Source organism: Phascolarctos cinereus, unplaced genomic scaffold, assembly GCF_003287225.1.
Source record: "Phascolarctos cinereus isolate Bilbo 61053 unplaced genomic scaffold, phaCin_HiC Scaffold_2;HRSCAF=192, whole genome shotgun sequence".
Taxonomy (NCBI): domain Eukaryota; kingdom Metazoa; phylum Chordata; class Mammalia; order Diprotodontia; family Phascolarctidae; genus Phascolarctos; species Phascolarctos cinereus.
In genome coordinates this window covers 328242492-328255389 of record NW_027555625.1, presented here as the reverse complement: position 1 = coordinate 328255389, position 12898 = coordinate 328242492, and the positions used below count along the sequence as shown (strand labels likewise).

The 12898-nt window shown below is 44.9% G+C and overlaps 1 protein-coding gene across 6 annotated transcripts in view; it reads left to right on the top strand.

Moving 5' to 3' along the window:
* TOX2 (TOX high mobility group box family member 2) overlaps nucleotides 1–12898 on the top strand; it is a 327883-nt gene that overhangs the window by 293492 nt on the left and 21493 nt on the right. The gene's annotated exons all lie outside the window — the stretch shown is intronic.

Sequence of the window (12898 nt, the reverse complement as noted above, 5' to 3'; positions counted from 1 at the left end):
TGGATGCTGTTCAAGGACACTTGTTCTTCGACCCCACTGTTTTGTCTCCCCCCTCTCACCTGGGCAAGGCCATCGTACCCCTGAGGCCACACCCACTCCCCATCTTGCCATTTCTGCTCACAGTCCTCATAAAATAAGGAGGGCTTATTTCAGGGACCACTGCAGAATTCAGTAATAATAATAGCTTGTATTTCTATAGTATTTTACGGCTTATAAGGGGCTTTCCTAACAATAACCTCAGTATTTTCATCTGAAAAACAGGAATAATTAGCACCGGCCTCGCCAAATGAGATAATATTTATAAAGTGCTTTATGTACCTCCAAGCACTATTTAAATGTATCTTTTATTATTATCATTATAACCTCATAAAATCCGTGACTTTGAATAGTAAAAATCAGTATTTTACTGATGAGGAATCTGAGGCTCAGAGAGAAGTTACTTGTCCCAGGACACCTAGCTAGTAAATGTCAAGAGCCCAAACTAGAATTCTGGCCTCCTGACTCCAGGCTTCTTCCCACTGCAGCTCATGCACAGCTGAAGCAACATTTCCATATTCCCCGGCTTTGGCCTGCCCTGGAGCAGGAAATCTGTTTTATTAAGGAGGAGTAAAAATACTAATAAGCTCCATTACCAAGTAAAGTTCGCACCTCTAGCACCCCACAGATTAGTCCTTGGGAAGTTCTCTGTTCAGAGGCCTTGTCTCACGGAAAGGTGCATAGGCTAGGGTAGCTGCTTTAAAAGATTGCTCTTTGAAGTCACAGATACAACGCTCAATAGTTCTACCCTGTGACTGCAAAAGGCTGGTAGTTAGTCAATAAGCATTTATTAAGCACCTATTATGACCCAGGCACCAAAAGGCAGTCAGTCAACATATATTAAGCACCTACTGTATGTTAGGCACCAAGAGACCTGGGGGGAGTGGTCAACACATATTCATGTAGCACCTGTGTACTATGTGCCAGGAACTATGCTAAGCTCTGGGCATGCAAAGAAAAGGGAAAAAATCCCTGCCCTCTAATGGCAGAAACAGTATGCAAACAACTGTGTAAAAACAAAAAAGCCATGTACAAATTGGAGATGATCAGCAGAGGAAAAGTACTAGTACTAAAGGGGATTGGGAAAAGCTTCCTGCAGAAGGTGTGACTTTAGCTGGAACTTACCTGGTAGGACTGAAGAGTTGGAAGGGTTTGGAAGGATCGTCTCAGACTCCTAGATACTATGAGTAGCAGAGCCCCAGTGTTACTTACCCTCGGTGAGGGTCCCTTAATGATCCATCACCTCCAGGTCTAGAGTGCGTTACAGTTGACAAACGCTGTCCTCACAACTGACGGTGAGGCGGGCCCTGCAGAGATGATTGCTGCCATTTTGCACTTCTAGAAACCCACTTGTTTCTAGAACAAGTGGGCAAATTGAAATACCCACAGAAGCCCACAATGGTGAGAAGGAAAGCAAGTGGCTCTCCCTGGGTCACAAGGCTAGTGAGAGGCAGACCCTAAACTGGGACCCAGCCCTCTGATTCTAAGGCCTGGGATCTTCCCAGCACACAGCCTTGCCCCTGCTTCTTCGGCTAGGACCTACACTAAGGAGACAGCAGGGAGACTTGGCCTGGGAATAAACTAGTTAGATTACTCAGCTAGACTAAACTACTACTACTAGAATCTAACTCCTAAAGTAGAAACATTGCTTCTGACACTGTAGGAAGACATTTTGTTTGTTTCAAAATTGATATGAAAAAAAGGGATTTAGGTCTGCGCTTAGTTAACCAGAAAATTAAATTGACCCGGAACCCTTATTACCTTGATTAATCAAAGCTAGACTGTCCTCGTGTGAGCCAGAGGCAGCAGCAGCAGGAGCCAGTTACCATGGGGTAGAGTCATCGATCTCCAGCTGGAAGGGACCTCAGAGGCGGGCTAGTCCAAGCCTCCCATTTCCCAGACTAGGAAATCGAGGTCCGGGACATTAGAGTGACTTGGCCAAAATCCCTCAAGCCATAAATGTAGTGACTTCTCTCTGGACCCACTCTCCCAGAGCCAGGCAGGATCCATGGCCCCTTTGAGGTTCTGGGGCCCCTTGAGAGGTTTGGGGTTACCACTGCCTCAAGTCCTCATGGGCAAGCTCCTCGGTTCCATTGAAACATCAAACATCAATTACATGGTTTGGGGCTTTTTTTTTTTTGGTGAGGCAATAGGGTTAAGTGAATTGCCCAGGATCACACAGCTAGTAAGCATCAAGTGTCTGAGGCAGGATTTGAACTCAGGTCCTCCTGACTCAACTGCGCCACCTAGCTGCCCCCATCAATTACCTCTTACAAAGAGATATTTACTTCAAAGACATAACAGGAAGAAAAGTACAAATAATCACCCCCACCCAATACTTCAGTCATATTTTTCCCTATCTTACCTTGGTTCCTGTGGAGAGTGAGCTCAAACTTCAATCAGTTTCTATACAGCACTGATCTCACCAAGTTCATGTCCAAATTTGGCATGACTTCTATATGAGGCCTGTCTCAGTCTCTCCTAGAGGTCATGCCTCCCTTCTCTGGGCACCGGCACTGAACTGGCTGCAAAAATCCAGATACTGGGACACCTGGGTGCCCCTCTTCCTTGACCTAAAATGAAAGAACAAATACCAGGGCAGGCAAAGAACCCAGGCCTAAGTATCAGAAGTGGGATTTGAACCCAGGTCCTCTGACCCCAGACCTAGTGCCCTTTCTATCATACCACACAACCTCTCCTAGAGATGCCTTGCCATGGACCTCCCTCTGGCTTGTAAGGTTTCTTCAAGCTCTAACTCTTTGATCTTATGATCTCCAAGGGCTTTTCCAGCTCTGACATCGTGTGGTTTTCTCCACAGATAGACCCATTTCAGCTAGTTTTTCCCTCAGTTGATTGTCACAGATTCACTCAGATGGTCCGTGCTTCACCATAAGGGAAACACTGGCAGTGTTAGAGCAGGAGCTGGATGACCCCCTGTCAGAGAAGCGGGAGGGAGGACTCTACCAGAAATAGGAAGCCAGCCAAGAGATCTGTAAGGGCCTTTCCAGTACTTCACACTCCAATCATAGGAGAGCATCTCTTCTGGGTGGCACCGTTTTATCCCCTCACTGACCCAATGAGCAGCACATCTTTGAAGAAGAAATTAAGACAGACTATTAAAGTCAGGAAAAACAGCAACTTTGGGAGGTGGGAGGGAAAGAGAGCCAGCTGGGAGGTGCACCACAGGGCATGTTCGTTGGGCCCGTCAGCGAGGGTTAGGGTAATTGTCTTCTCTAATTAGCTGGTTATCAAACATGAACATTTCATTACGGCATAATGTCTCTGCTGTTTTGCTGAGACAGGAGGTGTCAGGATTATGACTCTAACACATGCTTCTTAGAGCTCGGATATCTATCTTTATTCACAATCACTCACCATGTTAGCGGCTCCCCCACCCCACACCATAGTTAATGACACCAACTGCTTACAAATAAGGAAAGAGAATCAGCAGTCATGCATGGCAGACTTCTCTTTAGGGAAGTACACTCTTGCACACTCAGATAGATATGCACACATGAACATGCAGATACACACAAATGCACGCCCAAATACACTCATGTGAACACATAGGGTCATAGGTTTAGATCTGGAACAGGCCATGAAATCATTTAACGTTAGTCTCTAAGACTGTAAGTTACAGATGAATCTCTGATCACCATGATGGAAGGAGTTTCCATGCTTCCATGTTCCCCCACACTGATAGTCTCTGACTCAGACTCCCACCCAAAAAAAGGGGTGGGGGTTTTTTTCTACATACACATACACATAAGCACAGATGCATATACTCACCTCACTAATGTAGTAGAAAAAGCATTGAATTTAAAGTCATAGGACCTGAATTCAAATCTTGGCTCTTCCACTTACTGCAATCACTTAACCTCTCTGGGCCTCAGTTTCCTCATCTATAAAATGAGGGGGTTGGGTGAGATAGCCTCTAAGGGCTCTTCTCCCTCTAAATCTATGATCATACTCTTCTGTGATGGGTATGTATGTGTATATCTCACACACACCTGAACAGACATAAGTAGAAAATGTTTTGTTTGTCTTTAAGTCCTTCTAATACTTTGGAAATTGGAATCACTAAGAGAAAGTGTTATTTATTTGGAAAGAAAACTGTTCTGTCAATATTTAAACAAAAACTTGGAAAGGGCCCGGGTACTGGCTGTCATCTGTAGCACCAAAGCTTCTCTGCTAGGCTGTGTTAAGTTCTTACAGTACTCTCAAGGGTAACGACAATGACGTTTCCATTTGCTTGGCACTCTATAGTTTACAAAACAATTAGCACCCCAATTTTTAAAGACATAATTATCCTAATATAGCATCATTAATAACTGATGTTGCTGCAGCTCTTTAAAGTTTGGAAAGCATTTAATATATGTTTTCTAACTCAAGCTTCACAGCAACCCTTTGAGCTAGGTAGTACAGGTTTCACTCCCATTTTACAGATGAAGAAGCTGAGGGCCAAAGAGAGGAAGTGATTTGTGGCCACAGCTAATAGGGAGCACAGCTAGGAAACAGAGAACTTCAGTCTCCTGGCTCCTGATACAGGCTTCTTTCTCTGGCTCTACACTGCCTTGCCTGCAAACTCCATCGCAAGGTCGTCATCCATAGGAATGGACCCATTGATTCTCTAGCTCCACATAAGCACTTACAGAAAATAAGGTTTTTCAGCATCTGCACTCCCAACTCCACCCAGAAGAACCCCCTCACCTTCACCTTCTTCTCTCTCTGTCTCTGTCTCTATCTTTGTGTCTCTCTTTGTGTCCCTTGCTCTCTCTCTCTCTTCCTCTGTCTCCTCCTTTCTCTCTGTCTCTTCTTCTGCCTTCCCCTTTCTCTGTCTCTATCTCTCTTTGTCTTTGTCTCTATCTTGCTATCTCTGTCTCTCCTTGTCTCTGTTTCTTTCAATCTGTCTCTCTCTTCCTCTATGTCTCCCCCTTTCTCTGTCTCTCTATCTCTGTCTCTGTCTCTCTTCCTCTATGTCTCCCCCTTTCTCTGTCTCTCTATCTCTGTCTCTGTCTCTCTTCCTCTGTCTCTCTTTCTCTATGTCTCCCCCTTTCTCTGTCTCTCTATCTCTGTCTCTGTCTCTCTTCCTCTGTCTCTCTTTCTCTATGTCTCCCCCTTTCTCTGTCTCTCTGTCTCTGTCTCTGTCTCTCTTCCTCTATGTCTCCCCCTTTCTCTGTCTCTCTATCTCTGTCTCTCTCTTCCTCTATGTCTCCCCCTTTCTCTGTCTCTCTATCTCTGTCTCTCTCTTCCTCTATGTCTCCCCCTTTCTCTGTCTCTCTGTCTCTGTCTTTCTTTTCCTCTCTGTCTCCACCTTTCTCTGTCTGTCTATCTCTCTGCCTCTGTCTCTATCTTGCTATCTCTGTCTCTCTTTGTCTCTGTCTGTCTCTCTCTCTCTGCTTCTCTTCTCTTCTGACATTTTCTGTCAGGCCCTAATTCCAAATGAAAATTGTGCCTGACTGCTGACTCTGTGACCCCATCACCTCTGAGGATTCTGATTATTGAATTTCCCTAACCTTCCCTTTCCCTTTCCTGTTACCCAGCCAAGGACAGAGAGAGACCTTAGGAAGGGGGAGGAGGAGGAAAGAAGCCTTTATAGAGCACTGTTTCCTCACTGCTCCCTGTTCTTCCATCACCTCCGTGCTTTCTAAACCCAGTTTTTCTCCAAGCTTCAGCTTGGAGCTGCTTCCCTCGTCCCCCCCATCCCTGCTTCCCAGCAGTAGCCACTCCATGCAAGACTTGTGCCCACATTTGCAGCTTCCACTGTCTCTTCTGGATAAACATTAGCATATTCAGAAATATATTTTATATATTACATATAGTTCTATTTTGACTGCCTCATCATTTAGGGAAGGAAATTTGTTCCCTTCCCCTCATGTGAAATAACTTAGATAATTCAATCCAATTCAACAGCTGTTTACCAAGTGCCCACTGTGTGCTGAGCCCTATGTTAGGTGCCAGGGGATTTTCTTTTTGAACCAGAATTATGGATTTCATCGGTTCAGGGAACTCCCAGTGAAGAACTTCCTCTAACAAGAAAGATTGGCACCTTCCCTGAAACACAGTGTCTTGTAAAGTTATACTCTGTGGTTATGGAACTTGCCCAGCCAGCATATGAGACTTGGGTGGCTTATGAGACTTATGTGACACAGCCAGTATATGAGACTTGAACCCTGACCTAGAGGCCAGCCCTCAGACCTACTTTATGCTCAGTTGCTGAAAATACAAAGACAAAAATGAAAACAGCCCATTCTTTCAAGGAGTTCACATTGTGCTAAGGGGATAAACCTTCCCTGCCACCTGCCAGGCCTCAAAGGGAAGGCTGTGATGACCTCTGGAGGTCTCTGGAACTCTTGAGGGATCAGGAAGAGAAGGATATCATCATATAAGTTCCCAAGGGCCAGGGTCTCACTGACCCTTCATTTCCAAACAAATGGCTACATCATAGATAGGCTCACCGATCTAACAAAGGAAGGGTCATTAAAAGCCATCTGGTCACTTTTCAGTTAAGGCAGTTAGTTGATAAGTATTTATTAAGCACCTACTATGTGCCAGGCACAGTGCCAAATGCTGGAGATACAAAATGAGGCAAAAGACAGTCCCTGTCCTCAGGGAGCTTTCAGTCTAACAAGGAAAACAACAAGCAAACACATATGTACAAACAAGCTCTATACAGACTAAATAAGAAGTTGGTAACAGAGGGAAGGCAGTAGAATTAATAGGGGTTGGGAAAGGCTTCCTGTAGAAGGTGAGATTCCAGTTGGGATTTGAAGGAAACCAGGAAATCCAGCAGGCAGAAATGAGAGAGAACAGTCCAGGAATGGGGGACAGCCCAAGAAAACAGCCAGGAGTCCAGTGTCACTGGATTGAAAAACACATGGCAGAGGGGGTAGCAGGGCGGTGTAAGGCAGAAAAAGACTGGAAGCGGGGGGAGTGGCATGAGCTAGGTTATAAGTATTTGATTCTGAAGGCGATAGGAAGCCATTGAAGTTTATTGAGTACAGTGGTGATGTGGTCAGACTGCACTCTAGGAACATCTCTTCAGTGGCTGAATGGAGAAGGAAGGGGAGGCAGGTACACTCGCCAGCGGGCTGTTGGAGGAATCAAGGCATGAGGTGAGGAGGGCCTGCACCCTCAAAGGAGAGAAGGAGAAGGATTCATGAGGTACTGCAAAGGCAAAATCGACAGGCCTTGGCGACATCTTGGACATGGGGGATGAGAGACAGTGGGGAGCTAAAGATGGCACCTAGGGTGAGCCTGGGGTACCAGGAGGATGGTGGCGTCCTCAACAGCAGTAGTGAGGTTTGCAGAGAGAGAGGGTTTAGAGGGAAAGATAACAAGCTCAGTTTTGGACGTGTTGTGTAAGGTGTCTCCTACTCATCTAGTTTAAGATGTCTGGAAGGCAATTGGAGATGTGACAAAAAGGCTAGAGCTTGTTAGGAAATAAGCCGTCACAGCTGGCTTTCTGGATCTTCTAAATCTGCCCAGACAAATGTGGGCTGATGTGCCCGTGGGACACTGACAGCCTGGAAGCATTCACATCCCCACAAAGGGGCTCATGACGGTGCCAGCAGACAAATCAACACATTGTGCCCCTGGGTTTCGGTGGGACACCAGTGCCCTGTGTGAAGAAATGTGTCTTTTCCTTCCCAGACAGTCCTAACTCTATTAGCCAGGGATCTTCTTCTCCCCCTAGAAGTCTTACTCTTTATATGTGAGGAGACATCCCAGCACCAGCATCTCTAGCCACCTTTCTCTAGAAGAAAGTCAGAGACACAGAGTCCTACATAGGAGAGTCAGAAGGGACCTTGACACAGAACACAAAATGTCAGAGCTGGAAGGGACCTTAGTGATTCTGAAGTCGAAGCCCTCCTTTTCTTTTTTTAAAATAAATTTAATTGCTGCCTTTGTTTTTACACTGTAGTCTTTTCCCTTTAAACATCCTTCCCATGAATGCTTCCTTGTAGCAAAGAAAAACATTCAAGCACAGTCATCTCAACTTCATCTAATGACATATGCCACATTCCACATCCGTCGGCTCCCTCTCTCTATGGAAAGAAAGACCTACTTCCTTATCAGTTCTCCAATACTTGAAGGCTGCTCATTATAATTCATCATAGTTTGACTGCTTTTTCCTGTTATCACCATTTACATTATTGCAGTTGGAATATATAGTTATCTGTGCTCTGCTTTCTTCCCTCTTCATAAAAGTCTTCCCCAGGCAAGATGAGGACAGGTTTGTGATGCAACTATGTGCATGTAATGCTTCTGCTCCTCCGTGGAGTAATGGCTGGAACACTAGATTTGGAGTCAGGAAGACCTAGGTTCAAAAATCCTACCTCAGACACTAGCTGTGTGACCTTGAGCAAGTCATTTCTCTGTCTTAGCTTCCCCTTCTGTAGAATGAGAGGGCTGGTCTCATTGCCTTCAAAGGGCCACTGCAGCTCTAAATCCATGATTCTATGGTGCTCATCCTTGCCGTTCTTTTGCTACCACAAAGAGTGCTTCTGCGAATAATCTGGTTTATGGTAACTGCCTTATCTTGGAGATGAGGGTGGGGCGGCTAGGTGGCACAATGGATAGAGCACCAGCCCTGGAGTCAGGAGGACTTGAGTCCAAATCTGGCCTCAGACACTGTGTGACCCTGGGCAAGTCACAACCCCAGTTGCCCCAAAAAAAGAAGGAAAAAGAGATGAGGAGGAAATGAGATCAAGGCAAGGCCCACAATGTATCAATGGTAAAGCCAACACTAAAACCCAGGTCACCTGGCCTCGGGCCAGTACTCCCCACTCGTGGTGTCCCAGTACCTCCCACACAGCATGACGTAGCCAAAGGGTTAGCATTTCTTGACTAGAAATTGACTTTTGTTGCCAAAGGGGCCTGTCCACATGACAGAGGGAGAAGAAGGGAATGAGATGCCAGCCCTATGGGGAGGAATGGGTCAAGATGATCCATGACTAGGCCTGGGAGACCTTACTTGGACAGGCCGTGCATGCACGCGTCCACCCTAGAGTCAAAGTGTCTACACTGCTTGGATTCAGTTCCATTCTTATCCCTTAGGATGACAATGACCTTTAAAAATATCTGAGGGGACCTTGGCAAGAAGCAAGAGGAGAAGCTATGATTCCGTTCCATTCGGAACAGCCCCAACATTGACTTTAACATTGCTCAGGTCTCCCTCAGAGATCAGTAACAGCGTAGTGTCCTACCCACAGGTGGTTCTGGGTATGTACCTGCAGATACAAATGTGCTAGACTTATTACGTGCATGTATGGATAAATATATGCAAAATATATGTGATCGGAGATTTGACAGGGAGAGAGCCCTAACATCTCAGGGAATCAGAAGATGGTGTTTGAGCTGAACCTTGACCAAAGGTTCTTAATCTTTTCTGGTGTCATAAACTCCTTCAGCAGGCTGGTGGAGCCACCAGCCCCCTTTTCAGAATAATGCTTTTATTTTTAATAGGTATTTTTTCCCCAATACATGTAAAGATAATTTTTAACATTTTTTAAAAAATTTGAGTCCCAAATTTTCTCCCTCCCTCTCTCACATTCCCCCTCCCTGAGATGGTAAGCAGTTTGATATAGGTTATGTACAATCATGTAAAACATGTTTCCATAGAATAATGTTTTTAGATGTGTAAAATAAAATATATAAGATTACAAAGGAAACTAATTATATTGAAATACAGCTATCAAAATATATTTTTTAAAAGTTCACAGACTCCAGGTTAAGAACTCCCGGTCTTGACGAAAGTTGAATTTATAGCTAAATGTGGCAGTGGACAGATTGCTGGGTCTGGGGTCAAAAAGATCTGAATTCAAATCCAGCCTCTGACACTTACTATCTGTGTGACCCTGGGCAAGTCAACTTCTGTTTGCCTCAGTTTCCTCAGCTGTATGAGGATAATAAGAGCACCTACCTCCCAGCATAGTTGTAAGGATCAAATGAGATAATAATTGTGAAATACTTAACATAGATGCACAGATTTAGAGACATTCCCACTCCAAATATTCATATGAACAACCTGTGGTGGAGTTTATATGGGGGTCTGATCAGGCACAGACACACCGTACCTTGTCCCCAATATAATGATGTCATTTTTTACATGAATGAAGGACAATAACCAACCTGGCACACAGTAGGTTTTATATAAATGTTAGCTTTTATTATTTAAGCAAGCTGTGTTTACTGGCAGGTGGTGCAGTGGATAGAGAGCTGGGTCTGGAGCCAAGAAGAACTGAGTTCCAATCCAGCCTCAGACACTTTCTAGCTATGTGACCTCAGGCAAGACATTTAACCTGTTTGCCTAAAATGGTGATCACAGTAGCACCTCCCTCGAAGGGTTGTTGTGAGGATCACATGAGCATGTAGCACAGTACCTGGCACACAGCAGGTGCTTAATAAATATGTGTTTCCTTCCTATGCATTGCTGAGAGGAAAGGGAGGGGGAAAGGGAAGCAAATTGAAGAGAGAGATGGAGAGAAGGAAGCCAAGGTTAGAAGATGGAGAAAGGAAGGGTGTGCGTTCCAGGCTCTAGAACACAATTTATGCAAACAGGACAGAGGTGGGAAATGAAGTGTTCTGTGTGAGGAAGAGCCAAAAGGCCAGTCTGGTTGGTGTGTGGTATCTGTGAAGGAAGAACACATGGGAGGGCTGAAGCCAGCCTGCAAAGGACTTAAATACCCAGAGGAGTTTGTTTCTACTCCTGGAGCTAATACAAGTGAAATAATAGGATAATAATTGGAGTTTACTGAGCTGGGGAGTGTTGGGGTCAAACCTGTGTTTTAGGAAAATTATGAAGGCGCCCTGGAGTATGGAACAGAGAGGGGAGGGACTTAAGGCAGATTAGACATGGATTAGGTCCATGATCATAGATTTCAAGTTGGGAAGGAGCTGAGGCCATTTAGTACAAACCCTTCATTCATTTTACAGGTAGGGAAACTGAGACCCAGAGATGTTAGGCTATTTGCTTAAGATCACACGGATAATAAGCAGCACACTTATTCAAGTGAGGCCACTTGAACCCAGTTCCTGTCTCCAAATCCAGTGTTCTTCCCATTCCACCATACTGCTTCCGTCTCCTGTGCTCACTAGTTCTGACGCCTTGGCTTCACCCTCCCCATCTGTCTCTCCAGCAATGCACCACAGTAAGCAAACACATCTTCCTTGCAGCTGGACATATTTCCCCAGGCATCTATGTATTTGGGGTGCAGTAATTTCTATTCAAATGTGGAATAGCTACCCTCTACTAGTATCTATCATAGTTGTAGGTAGAATTATCTTAAAAGAGTCTCAACTAGACAGAACCTTAGAGATTGACTAGTCTACCCCAAGATGGGAAGACTGAGGCTCAGAAAAGGGAAGTGATTGGCCTACAGTCACACAGTGAGTCGCTGGCAGAGCTAGGGGACTTAAACCTGATTCTCTCAACTCCTAGCCAAGGATGTGCTGGGGCCAGCTCAAATCGGCTCCCTTGTAAGTAGGATGTTAAACTTCCAGTGAAAGCATTTACACCTCAGAAATCAGCAAACACAACAAATCAGGGCTTGATTTATTATTTAATTGATTGAATAGACTTAAGGAAGCAATAAGAAAGAATGTTAATAATACGATTAACCTTAAAGGTTTATATTGAGTACATTCCCTAGCTCCTAACTAGTTGTTAAACATTTACTAGCAAATCCCTGCTCCTAACCCAGGAGTTTTTCCCTTACACCCTTTGCTTCTTAGCCACAGCCAGGCTTTGGCACTAACATCCTTTCCAGCTCTAAAATCCCATGGTTCCATGGGGTCTCTTCATTAATTCATAGCCAGGTGACTTTCCAAAAACAGTACCTGACTTAAACACATCAATCCTGTTGATCGCCCCCATTTTCCTTTGCCTGAAGAGGCATTTACCTGGCATAAGCTGAAAATTGCTTTCACTGGTAGCTTCCAAGTCCCATACAACAATGGATGCTTGAATTCAAGGCCATTCTTATGTATAGGCAGAGTAGGAGGTTGCCAGCATTTTGTGATCTAAGGAAGACAGGATCTCCCTGAGCAAAAAATCTTTCTCTCTAGCTTGTGGGACTACCTTGACCCCATTGTGAGAGTTCCAGGGTCACCTTTGGGCTGTTCCAGAGGTCATCTAGACCAACCCCCTCTTTTTATAGGTGAGGCAACAGAAGCCCAGAGAAAATAAGTGATTTATCCAAATAATCTCTTGTTCCTCATCCTTGTTGATCCCTCTGCTGGAATATGAGGTTGAGGCCTCACCTCTCTCCTTGACACTACATTCTCCTCTTTTGGTTTTCATAACACTGCTCTCTTTTAGTTCGCCTGCAGTCTGAGGGCTCCTTCTTTCCTTTGCTAGATCATTATCTATCTCAAGGCCCTTAACTACGGGTGTAGTTAACTAAGGCTTTTGTCCCCGATTCATTCTATATCTATCCCTGCCTGTCTGTCTTCTCTGTGTTTGTCTCCTCTCTGTCTCTCTGTCTCTGTCTCTGTCTATCTGTCTGTCTGTCTCTCTGTTTCTCCCTGTCCCTATCTCTTCCTCCTCCTCCTCCCCATCTCCTATGAGTTTAATTTTCATCCCTATTTTCATCTGGTTCCCAATCCTCATCACCAGTTGCCTACTGGACATTTCGAACTGGGATGTCCCACAGGCATTTCAAACTCAACTTGTCCAAAATTGAACTCATCTCCCCACCACCACCAAAACTCACTTGTCTTTTGAATGTCTCTATTTGTCAAGAGTGCCATTATCCTGCCCATTAACCAAGTTATTGATCTTAGTTGTCATTGACTCCTTCCTCTTCCTCACCCTGCTTATCCAGCCAGTTCCCATGTCATGTCAGTTTTACTTACAGGG